Consider the following 11,542-nt stretch of genomic DNA (forward strand, 5'->3'; position numbering starts at 1 on the left):
AGTATAGTTACATATTATATTATTATGTCAAATATATACTATATATATCAAAATGAAATACCACTACACACTCACTACAATGAATAAAAGTAAAAAAGCTAACAATGTCAAGTGTTGGCAAGGACTAGGAGCAACTGGAGTGCTCATACATGGCTGGTGGGAGTGTACAGTCCTACAGTTGCTTTGTCAAGCTGGCAGTTTCTAATAAAGTTAAACATACACCTACTCTGTGATCCAGCAATGGTATTCCTAGGTATGTACCCAAGTGAAACAAGTGCCTATGTCTACCAAATGATTTATACCACATTGTTTATAGAAGCTCTATAAATACTAATTCCAAACTGGAATCAACACGAATTTCTACCTAAAATGATTAAGTAAATAAATGATGGAATATTCATATATTGAGATACTAGATAGCAATGAAAAATTTAAAAACTAGTGGTACAAAAACACGGATGAGTCTCAAAAACGTGTTAACTCAAAGAAATCAGGCACAAAAGAGTATGTGCTATGTGATTTCATTTATATGAAGTTCAAGAACAGGCATAATTAAGCTGTGGTGATAGAAAATAGAATGGTGGTTACTGAGGGGATTATTGACTGGGAAGGAATGTAGAGAAACTTTCTGGGGTGATAAAAACCTTCTGTGTCTTGAGTTCTTGAACTACATAGTGGTTACAGTGGTTATATATATGTTATATATGTAAGAACTAAATGAGTTAACCTCTAAGCTTTGTGTATTTTGCAGTAAATAAAATATATAATAATAAGATTACAAGACAAGACTTCCTTGATGATGCAGTGGTTAAGAATCCACCTGCCAATGCAGGGGACACAGGTTTGATCCCTGGTCTGGAAAGATCCCACAGAGCAACTAAGCCCATGCACCACAACTACCAAGCCTGAGCTCTAGAGCCTTCAAGCCACAACTACTAGCCCATGCACCACAACTACTGAAGCCCGTGTGAAACCCTACAGCCCGTGCTCCACAAGAGAAGCCACTGCAATGAGAAGCCTGCACACTACAACAGAGTAGCTCCTGCTTGCTGCAACTAGAGAAAGCCCGCGTGCGTGCAGCAACGAAGACGCAACACAGCCAATAAATACATAAATAAATTTATTTAAAAAAAGGTTACAAGAGAAACTAGTTATGTTGAAATAGTTATTAAAATATTTAAAATGTTTGTGATATATTAATGTATTAGCTTCTTTATTAATACATTGGATAACAAGATTTAGCAGCAGACTTAAGTGCAGAAATTTCAAAGTATGATGCACATGTCAATTAGGTTATATATAAATTACATATCAAGATGTATACAACAATGATAATACGGTGTAAAAAAAAAACCTGTGTTTTCCCTTAGTAACAGTCTCTGGTAATGATTATACCACCGTCCTTTGTTGCCTACACTTGCCATGCAAGAAAGTGATAAATTTCAGTTAGGGATTAGTGAAACTAAAAATGTTGGGTTATCTTACCAAACTTCATGGATCCCCTTATTCTATCCACAGACTGTACTTGAATAGGGTTTTCTTTAATATCATTGGTTTTGGGGTTAATGTTCTGTATTTTATACACTTGACAAGATTACTTTGAGAAGGAGGTCCACAGCTTCACCAGGCAGGGTCTTTGTGGATATTCAGAGCTGGTGGTGGTGACAGTTATGGTTAGTGACACGAAAAAGGCCATTTTAAATTTAGGTGACCCCATCCTAGAGCTTTAGTTCCCCAAGAGAACAGAAAACGTGCAGCTGTAGGTTTTCTTTTCTTTTCAGCTTCTTTAGAATCTAGAACAGTGAAAATATTATCCTGCATGTTCTATTGAGCTGTAGTTTTTCTAGAAGAGTAATGCTCCATTGTATATTCATGTCAGTGAAAATTCCTAAACTAATTTTTTGTTGTTGGATTAAGAAATATAATTCCGGGGAATTCCCTGGTGGTCCAGTGGTTAGAACTTGGCACTTTCACTTTCAGGACTCCGAGCTTCCATTCTGCTGGTGGGGGGCAGCAGGGAGGGGTATGGGTTTGATCCCTGGCCGGGGAACTAAGATCCTGCAAGCTGCGTGGTGTAGTTAAAAAAAAAAAAAAGGAAAAGGAAAAAAGAAAAGAAATATAATTACACAGACTAAAAAATAATATAGTTTTTAAAAAACCACAACATAATAAATCATTTGGATAAAGCAAATCATTACATGAGAGCTTATGAACTCACCTGACCATTTCATTCTTCTGGTTGATATGGCAACAAGTTGGAAAATGAATACATTTAGGAAAAAAGCATCTGAAGAAAGATCACAGTGGGACTCAGATTTTCTTTTACATTTTCTTTTCTTTCTCCAAAATAAGATAGGCAGTGACTCCCCTTTGTTACAGCAATGGAAAACTCACTTAGCAAACCACTTTTCAGTTACGAGTGAAGTCACAGATCCCTTGACAGCTTTCTGAAGCTATTGCATAACATGTTTAATGACTTAAAATTCACTCCCATTGCTTCATGGTTAAGTGACCTATAGCTCTTTACTTTGTTTTCTGTTCGATGTACACAAGCATTTCTTATCGCCCTCTCTCACAGAGCAGGCTCATCAGGAAGGATGGCTTTGGAAATGTAGGAAACAGTTCAAAACCTATTTCAGAATGCCCTCCCACACTTTTTTAAAAACCTTATTTTATTTTATGTATTTATTTCTTGGCCATGCCATGCAGCATGCTGGATTGGATCTCAGTTCCCCGACCAGGGATCGAACCCATACCCCACCCCCCACCCCCCACCCCACACCAGCAGAATGGAAGCTCGGAGTCCTAACCACTGGACCATGAGGGGAGCCCACTTTTTTTTTTTAATTTTTGTTGGAGTATAGTTGATTTACAATGTTGTGTTAGTTTCAGCCCTCCCACACTTTTAGAACACCCTATCTCCCTACACACACTAGAAAGCCAATTTTTCTTCCCTCTTTTCTTTCTTCCCTCTTCTTTCTTTCTTCCCTCCTCTTTCTTCTTTTCTTTCTTTCTTTCTTTCTTTCTTTCTTTCTTTCTTTCTTTCTTTCTTTCTTTCTTTCTTTCTTTCTTTTCTTTCTTTCTCTTTTCTTTCTCTCTTTCTTTCGTTCTTTTGGCTGTTTGCCACACAGCATATGGGGATCTTAGTTCCCCAGCCAGGGATCAAACCCCTGCCCCCTGCAGTGGAAGCATGGAGTCCCGACCACTGGACTGCCAAGGAATTCCTGCCAGTTTGTTACTTTACAAAGAGAAACACACCTGTCACAGCACTAGGTGCCATGTTTGTGGATTACAGCACTTTCTCTCCGTAGGCGAATGTACCTGGGAAAACTGACTACAATCAGAAGGTTGCTTGGGAGCATCTAATCAGAGAGAGAGGAATGGATGATCATGCTGGCTGGTGTGTCCTTGAACTTCCGTCCTGTGGGACTCTCCTCTCCCCTAAGCTGTCTATGGGTCACCATGTTTTTGCTCTCTTGCCAGATTCACTTTTGACTTTAATTTAGGAACAGTGCTTTCTATTATAATTTTCAGTTGCATATGTGTAAATTGCAAGCTTTGCAATAAGCTTTAGTGGGAAACATTTTTTTTTACCCCAACATATTTTTAAAATGTATTTTATTGAAGTATAGTTGATTTACAAAGCTGTGTTAGTTTTTACTGTACAGCAAAATGATTCAGTTATACATATATATATATATAATATACACATACATTGTTTTTCATATTCTTTTGCACTATGTTTTATCACAGGCTATTGAATATAGTTCCCTGTGCTATACAGTAAGACCTTGTTGTTTATCCATTCTATATATAATAGTTTGCATCTGCTAATCCCAAACTCCCAAGCCATCCTCCCCCACACCCTGCTTTGGCAACCACAAGTCTGTTCTCTATGTCTGTAAGTCTGTTTCTGTTTTGCAGATAAGTTCATTTCTGTCATATTTTTGATTCCACATATAAATGATATCATATGATATTTGTCTTTCTCTGTCTGACTTGCTTCACTTAGTATGATAATCTCTAGGTCCATCCATGTTGCTGCAAATGGCATTATTTCATTCTTTTTTATGGCTGAGTAGTATTTCACTATATATATGTACCACATCTTCTTTATCCATTCATCTGTCAATGGACATTTGATTGTTTCCATGTCTTGGCTATTGTAAATAGTGCTGCAATGAATATTGGGTTTACCTTAATGTTTATTAATAAGTGGTCAACCTTCAAACTTTGGAGCCAGCCTGCCTGGGTTGGAAACCTGCTCTGCTATTCCATTAGTCATGTGATCTTGAGCAAGGCATTTGACCTCTGTGTTCATCTGTGACCTCAGTATGCTCATCTGTAAAATGGGTGTGATAATAACAGTACCTATGTGATAGAATTGTTTAGAATTGTTGTGAGAATTAAATGAGATAATATATATATATATAAAGTACTTTGCACATAGTGAGTCATATGTAAATATTAGTCATCATTCCCCCCCCCCCCGCCGGGTCAGAATTTTCTTGCCCCGTAATAGTATGCAATTGTGGGAAAAAAATGGCAATAAGTTACATGTATAGAAACAGCGAAGAGGTAAAACAAATTCTTGTGTCTTTGTTTTAGTTTCCTAAGAATGACACAAAAGAGTGCCACAAACTGAGTGCCTTAAAACAACAAAAATGTCTTCTCTCACAGCCCTGGAGGCTCAGAAGTCCAAAATCAAGGTGCTGGCAGAAGCATGCTGTCTCTAAGGGTCTCAGGGAGGGACTTCCCTGGCAGTCCAGTGGTTAAGACTCTGTGCTTCCACTGCAGGAGGCGTGGGTGTGATCCCTGGTCAGGGAACTAAGATCCCACATTCAGTGCAGCAAGGCCACACACACACACACACACACACACAGAGGATCTCAGGGAAAATCTGTTCCATCCCTTTCTCTTAGCTTCTGGTGTTCCCAGAAATCCTCCCAATAGCCTGCGGACCTCATATGATTTGCCCCCAGGTGCCTCTCTGTCCCCTGTTCCCAGTATTCTCTACCTGGGCCGATCAGCTACCAGACACACTCCCCATCAGCCTTTGCGCAGAGTGCTCCCTGAGGTACCTCCCTGGCTCATCCCTCACTTCCTTCAAGTATCTGTCCAGTTGTCATTGCGGTGCTTTCAGTGCGGCCCATTCTGATCCTCCTTGTCTGCACGGCTTCCCCCAGAGCGCCCAGCATCTTCAGTGTGGCTGGAACGTGCGCTGATTTTTATCGCCCTCTCTTCCTACCACAATGTCAGCTCCATGAGGGCTGGGGTTTTGCCTGTTTTGTCCACTAAATTGTCCCCAGTACCTAGAGAAGAGCCTAGCACATGGTGGGGACTCTCTGTATATTTGTGGAATAAAGGCGTGTGGGACACATAATATCCTCTCGTTTTTCATTATTGTTTTAGATGGATTATGTCATAAATGGCCCTCTTTCCCTTCATTTGAACAGTTTTTAATGAAAGTTGCATGTAAGATTATTTTCTGCATCATCTCAATTGTTTCTTCCTTAGAGTTGCCCTCTCCTTTCCTACTTGGAGAGATCTGGCTTTACTCTCAAGGATCTTTTGGGGGTCTTTGTCCGGGTTTGGTGGAGGGATATTAACCACCTGCTGGGTGAACGTCCGCATGGACAGCTGTGCCTGTAGCTTCTCCTGCTGCACTCATTCCTGTAGATGACATACTTCTGTAACCGTGCACAACTCTGCCAACCTGAAATTCATCATCCTTCCCAATGGGCATGGATCGAACACTGTACCTCTGTCTCAGCTCTTTGGAAAAAGGGGACGACAATCTTCCTGCGAATGTGGGAAGGTGCCCTGAAATGTCTTTTATGTTCTTGCTTTGCTCACAAGTCACAAAGGGATTCAAATTCATTTTGGCCACTGGTGCTTCAGCATTGGCCGCAAAAAGAAAGAGCTAAAAAGACTTTTTAATGACCTTCCAGTATAGTACCAATTCTTACAGCTTCCCCTACTGTCTGTATATAAATTGTTCTTTGTTTTGTTATTTTTGCAAAGCCTGCCCCATGCCCTCTGACCTCACCCCATGCCCTGTTAAATTTGCACAATACTGGAAACCTCTCAGCTTTGGTGATCATTGGTTATCATCTACTCTATAGTCAATTACAAACATGATCAATTGGGTTGCTTGTCTTTTTGTTTTTGAACCATTGCGTCTTTTCATTTCGGCCACACAATGATGGCAAGAAGCAAAGACAACTGTCGTGGCCTTCACTTCTAACTCTAAAGGCCCTTAATTGAGCCAAATGACCAGATATGAAATGACTGCATTTTAGGTTAAGAAATTCAGTTCCAGAATCTTTTGTTTTAGCTAAATATTTAGAAATGGAATAAAGATGGATACTGGAAGGAAGCCATATGGTGCATTTAGGTCTTTCCCTACTTTATGCAGTTTGGGTCCTGGGGTGCCTCTCTTTTTTTTTTCCCTCATGCCCTTATTACTTGGCTGAACACTTCTGTGGTTTTCTGGAGCTCTTGATCTGTACAGTGTGAGAATTATCTTGTGCTGTATTTTTAACTCCTGAAGGTTCTGTTTCAATCTCTGCACGTTAATTATACAGAATGAGAATATGGCATTTGCTGGTTTAAAAAAATTTACATTCTGTATCCTTCTCTTCAGAAAAGAGTAGCAAAGGGTTATTTCTCATCAATGTCCTTTTTCCCTGTGATCGCAGGGAGCCATGGAGAAGGAGCACCTGGAGATATATACATATATATATATATCAATCAGAGCATTTGTGTTTAAGTAGTCTTCTTCAGGAATTCCCCGGCAGTCTAGTTGTTAGGACTCCGCACTTCAACTGCTGAGGCTGCGGGTTCGATCCACGGTTGGGGAACTAAGATCCTGTAAGCCCCACTGCGTGGCCAAAAATAAAAAAATAAAAATAAAATGCAATAGATTAAAATAAATATTCTTCCTTGCTCCCTTTCAGCTATAGATGTTTATGGATAAAGGCAGATGAGGGATGCTCAGGGCAAATGTATCACTATAATACTTTTGTGGCAAAACTGGGTTGAAAAATTCACACACACTGACACACTGCCTTACGTTACACTGGCTTATTGTGTGGAATATAAATTCGAAACAAACTTAACTGTAAAAGAACTGCCAATTCAACCCACGTAACATGTCATAGAAGAGACAAAAAAAGCTCACCTCCTGCTCCCAAATGAATAAATTAACACTAAGCAAATAGGCTCTTGAATTTCATCAATATTATACTCTTTTTATTTTATTTTGTTTAAAAAAATTATTTATTTATTTATTTAATTTATTTATTTATTTTTTGGTTGTGCCATGCGGCATGTAGGGTCTTACTTCCCTAATCAGGGATCAAACCCTCACTCCCTGCACTGGAAGCATGGAGTCTTAACCACTGGACCACCAGGGAAGTCCCTGATTTTATTTTGATTTAGAAATTTTTAAATTTATTATTTTATTTTTATTGGAGTACAGTTGATTTACAATATTGTGTTAGTTTCGGGGATACAGCCCAGTGATTCAGTATTTTTGCAGATTATACTCTCTCAGAGGTTATTACAAGATAATGGGTATAATTCCCTGTGCTATACAGTTATCTTTGTTGCTTATCTATTTTATATATAGTAGTTTTTATCTCTTAATCCAATACTCCTAATTTGTCCCTCCCCGCTTTCCCTCTCCCCTAGGAAAAAATGTTTTTTAATGAAAGAAATATCAACAAGTACATCAGTGAGATACATTTATGTGGTGACTCCTTCCGAAGAGAGCTTCTTTACCCACTGGGATTAAGGCTTATTAACCTTGGCCTAATTGTGGTCTCGAGCTGTCACTCATTTATTATTTATCTTCATACCCTCTAACCTGGTTCCCTATCCAATTTAAACAAACCAGACAGCCCTAAGGGCTCTCTTAAACCATCTAAAATATAAGCATTCTTCTATTTGGGCATTGGCCCTGGGTCCTGTCCATGCCCTAAGCTGATCTATGAAGGAGCAGAATTCTTGAGATAAATGACTTACTTCTTGCATGTTTAAGCTACTGAAAGAAATCTAACGGATGTGATTGTCACCAGTGAGCTGGGGTCCTCCAGGGTTGGATTTTTTTTGTTTTGGTTTTTTTGAGGCTTCTTTTTTGTTTTGTTTTGTTTTGGCTGGGAGGCTTGAGGAATCTTAGTTCTGCAACCAGGGATGGAACCCGAGTCCCCAGCAGTGGAAGTTCTGGGTCCTAACCCTGGACCACCAGGGAATTCTCAGGGCTGGCTTTTTTGCCTGTGCTCATTTGCACTGTTCCACCCTCCACATGGAAAACAGTCTAACGTAGACACACAGAGAGAAGGTACAACTGAAACGACAACGCAGCATGCACCCAGTCCCCTAAATTAGTGGTCAATTACATTCTACTTTCCTTATCTCCTTCTTGCCGGGAAGACATTTCACTTCGTAGCTAAAGTCTAACTAAAGTGTGATTTCTATGTTTCCTTTACCTCCTCACACAGGGACGTTCATCCAGCTGGACGTTCCTTCCTTGGCAAGGGTTTCCTCACTGATGGAAACACAATCTCTTTACCTCTCTCAGGCTTCCTCCATCCTCCAGTCCAGACTCTAATCCTCACCCTTTCACCTCAAGCTCACTTTTGTTCGCTGTCCCTCTTTCAAAATACTGCTCTACTCAAGCAACAAAGGGAAAACCAGACCTGGAAGGTAGTCTTAGAGCTCAATCCAGAGCTTCCCAAACTTGCCCCAGGAGGAGAAGAGGCACCCTGGCTGCTGGTTAGAGTAGACTGTGGGGCCACAGGGCAACTCCAGGGAACGACTCTTAAGGGAACGTTCCAAAAATCCTTAGTTTTAATCAAGGCCCCGGATGATTTTTTTTTTTTTTTTTAAATCACCAGGATAGTTTAGGGACAAAGCGAATCCAGTGCTTCTCAAACTCGAGCCTTCCTCAGAATCGCTTGGAGGGTTTCTAAATCACAGATGGCTGGGCCCCACGCCCCAGAGTTCCAGTTTCAGAAAACCTGGGGCGTGGCCTGATCATTTGCATTTCTAATCTTATCAGAGAAGCTGCGGCGGCGGCTGCTGGTCTAGGAGCCCCACCTTGACAACCTCTGATTCTAGTCTAGTGGCTTCTTTTGAAACTGTGTTCTCTACAGGTTAAGGGATTACTCGGCACGACTGATATGCTAAGGGTAGGGCCACATCCGTGCCAGAGAAGAGGAGAGCCAGACTTCTCCATTACCCGTACTATTACAGGTAATTGCTCCCCGCTTACTAGGGAGCAAACAGCGGCGGCCCCCACCTCTCCAGACCCGAGTCCGCGGAAAGTCTCCAATTTAGCTTTTCTCAAGCACCGGAATTACCGAAAAATAAACCAATTTCTTACCCTTGGTTTTCAAAGCTTTGTTTAATTCATTTTTGCTTTCAATTATTGTTTTTATCACAAAGTATCAGAATGAATTGGAGAGCTTTTGTGTCCAAGCCAAAGAACCTCGCAATGATTGTAACATGGAAAAAAAGTATCCCAGTTCCAGACAAGTGAGCTTTGCGCACACTTGGGGAACAGGTCTCGTCCGTTCATGTACAGCGCAGTGCGTGCCTCGGTAGGTTCGTCACGGGCGGTGGAGATGGTACAGAAACTGAGCGCGTGACTGGAAGCAGATGCATCAGCCGGCATTTTTGCTGATCAATTAGGCACCGCGCTTGCTCCTGTAAGTAGGTCTTTGGGGAGCGACTAAAAAGGGATCCGATACTTTGATGCTGCGCTACTTTGCAGACATTATGAGAGTTAATAAAACTCATTACCTCTTAGCTTCTTAGCTTCCTTCTGGCAAGGGACAAAACGCTAATTTACTCTAGCAGAGTCGTGTGTGTGTGTGTGCTCGCGCGCTTGCGCGCAATTAAAATAACTTTCATGGGGAGAAACGCAGAGTGAGAAAAACTAGTTACTAGCGTTTCTCAGCAATTTATTTATGGAATCCTACAGTTTCAGTGTATTGTGGTGATGATGCTGTTTTCTATAGCTTCTTGCAATATAACCATCAGCAAGCGAATGGGTCAGAGAAAGGAAGGAGCGTTCTAAAAATGTTAATTTTTTCACAGTGCAAAGTGTACATGTGTAACATGAAGAAAAAAGTTTAACGGGAAGGAAAGGACAGTTGCTCTTTTCAGGATCTTATCTCTAGGCAGAAAAGTTCAAATTCGTTACAGAGGGAGAAAAATAAGTATTGGAGATTCATCTTAGTTGATGGCACACATTGAGCGGTTTCCCACACTTTCTAAATTTGTGTAAATATGGTGTAAATGTAGTGAATAGTCAAACGGGAAATTAGATGTAAATTAAACTCACAAGAAACTAGGGGTAGGCAATTCTTAAAGAAAAAAGAATGTAATCAAATCAAAGTTCTGTTTTCAAAATTGTTTCTCCTTTCAAGTTTTACAGACTTGGTTTATTGAGGAGAGATGAGACTGTAAGATTCAGCTTTGTACATTGTGCAGGAAAATAACTCAGAAAGGATGCTTCTGTCTGGCACAACATATGGAGGAGTATGGAGGGGAGATGCTGAAAAATCAGATACCTGGGAAAGTGTGCTTCAGAGAAATTTTGAAAGGGGCAAATTGTAACTGCAAATTTCATAGACTAGATGCTTTGAAAGAGAGCCTGCATCCTGCATACATTTCGTTTTCTTTCTTGGAAAAAATGGTGAAGGTCAACATTTTAATTTTGGTCCCCAAACTTTTATTTTAAAAATTCTTGTTTTGGATAATTACAAAAGTACTGTGCACTTATCATAGAAAACTCAAATATTACACAAGTATGTGTGAAATATATTACCCGCCCCCCCGCCCCAACATTTTTTTTAAAACGCTAAGCACTAACATTCCCATTTTAAACTTTATTTTTATTTTTTTCCTTTTGGCTGCAACGTGTGGCATATGGATCTCAGTTCCCTGACCAGGGACCGAATCCACACCCTCTACGTTGGGAGCGTGGAATGCCAACCACTGGACCGCCAGGGAAGTCCCTAGCGGTCCCATTTTAACCAGAAAACTAGGGTAGATTGTGAATAGAAGACTATGTTCATTAAATTTTCTGGAGAATTAATTGGGAATCTTAACCACTGACCCTTGAGTTCCTGGCCTGCTTTCCCAGGACTTATAAAAATGTTTATTTTATAACTACTTTCCTAAGCTGCGTCAGTTGAATTAAAATTTGATGTTAGATTTTGGCATTCAATAGAATTTGTCAGTTAATCATTCTTTTAGAGGATGGAGTATTGCACACAAATGCTTCACTTTTCCTTTGTGGTCCTATTAATCCATTCATTGATGAATGTCTCATGAAAAAATAAAAAGGTCAGAATGGACTTTATGGAATATAGACCCTCTTCGTTAATAATCTACAGAGTGGACTGCGTGCCCCTTTAGCAAAGACCCGGCCCAAACACCATGAGCTAATAAATCTAATTAGTGTGTGTTAAAATAATTGCAGTGGTTGCAATGAGGTTAATAGCAATGCGTGACACCGATGATTTTCTTT

At 40.2% G+C, this 11,542-nt stretch overlaps 1 pseudogene; it reads right to left on the bottom strand.

The window, feature by feature from the left end:
* Nucleotides 1-5,422: 5,422 nt before the first annotated feature.
* LOC130854282 (60S ribosomal protein L26-like) lies at nucleotides 5,423-5,881 on the bottom strand (annotated as a pseudogene).
* Nucleotides 5,882-11,542: the final 5,661 nt, after the last annotated feature.

This window comes from Hippopotamus amphibius, chromosome 5, assembly GCF_030028045.1.
Source record: "Hippopotamus amphibius kiboko isolate mHipAmp2 chromosome 5, mHipAmp2.hap2, whole genome shotgun sequence".
NCBI lineage: Eukaryota > Metazoa > Chordata > Mammalia > Artiodactyla > Hippopotamidae > Hippopotamus > Hippopotamus amphibius.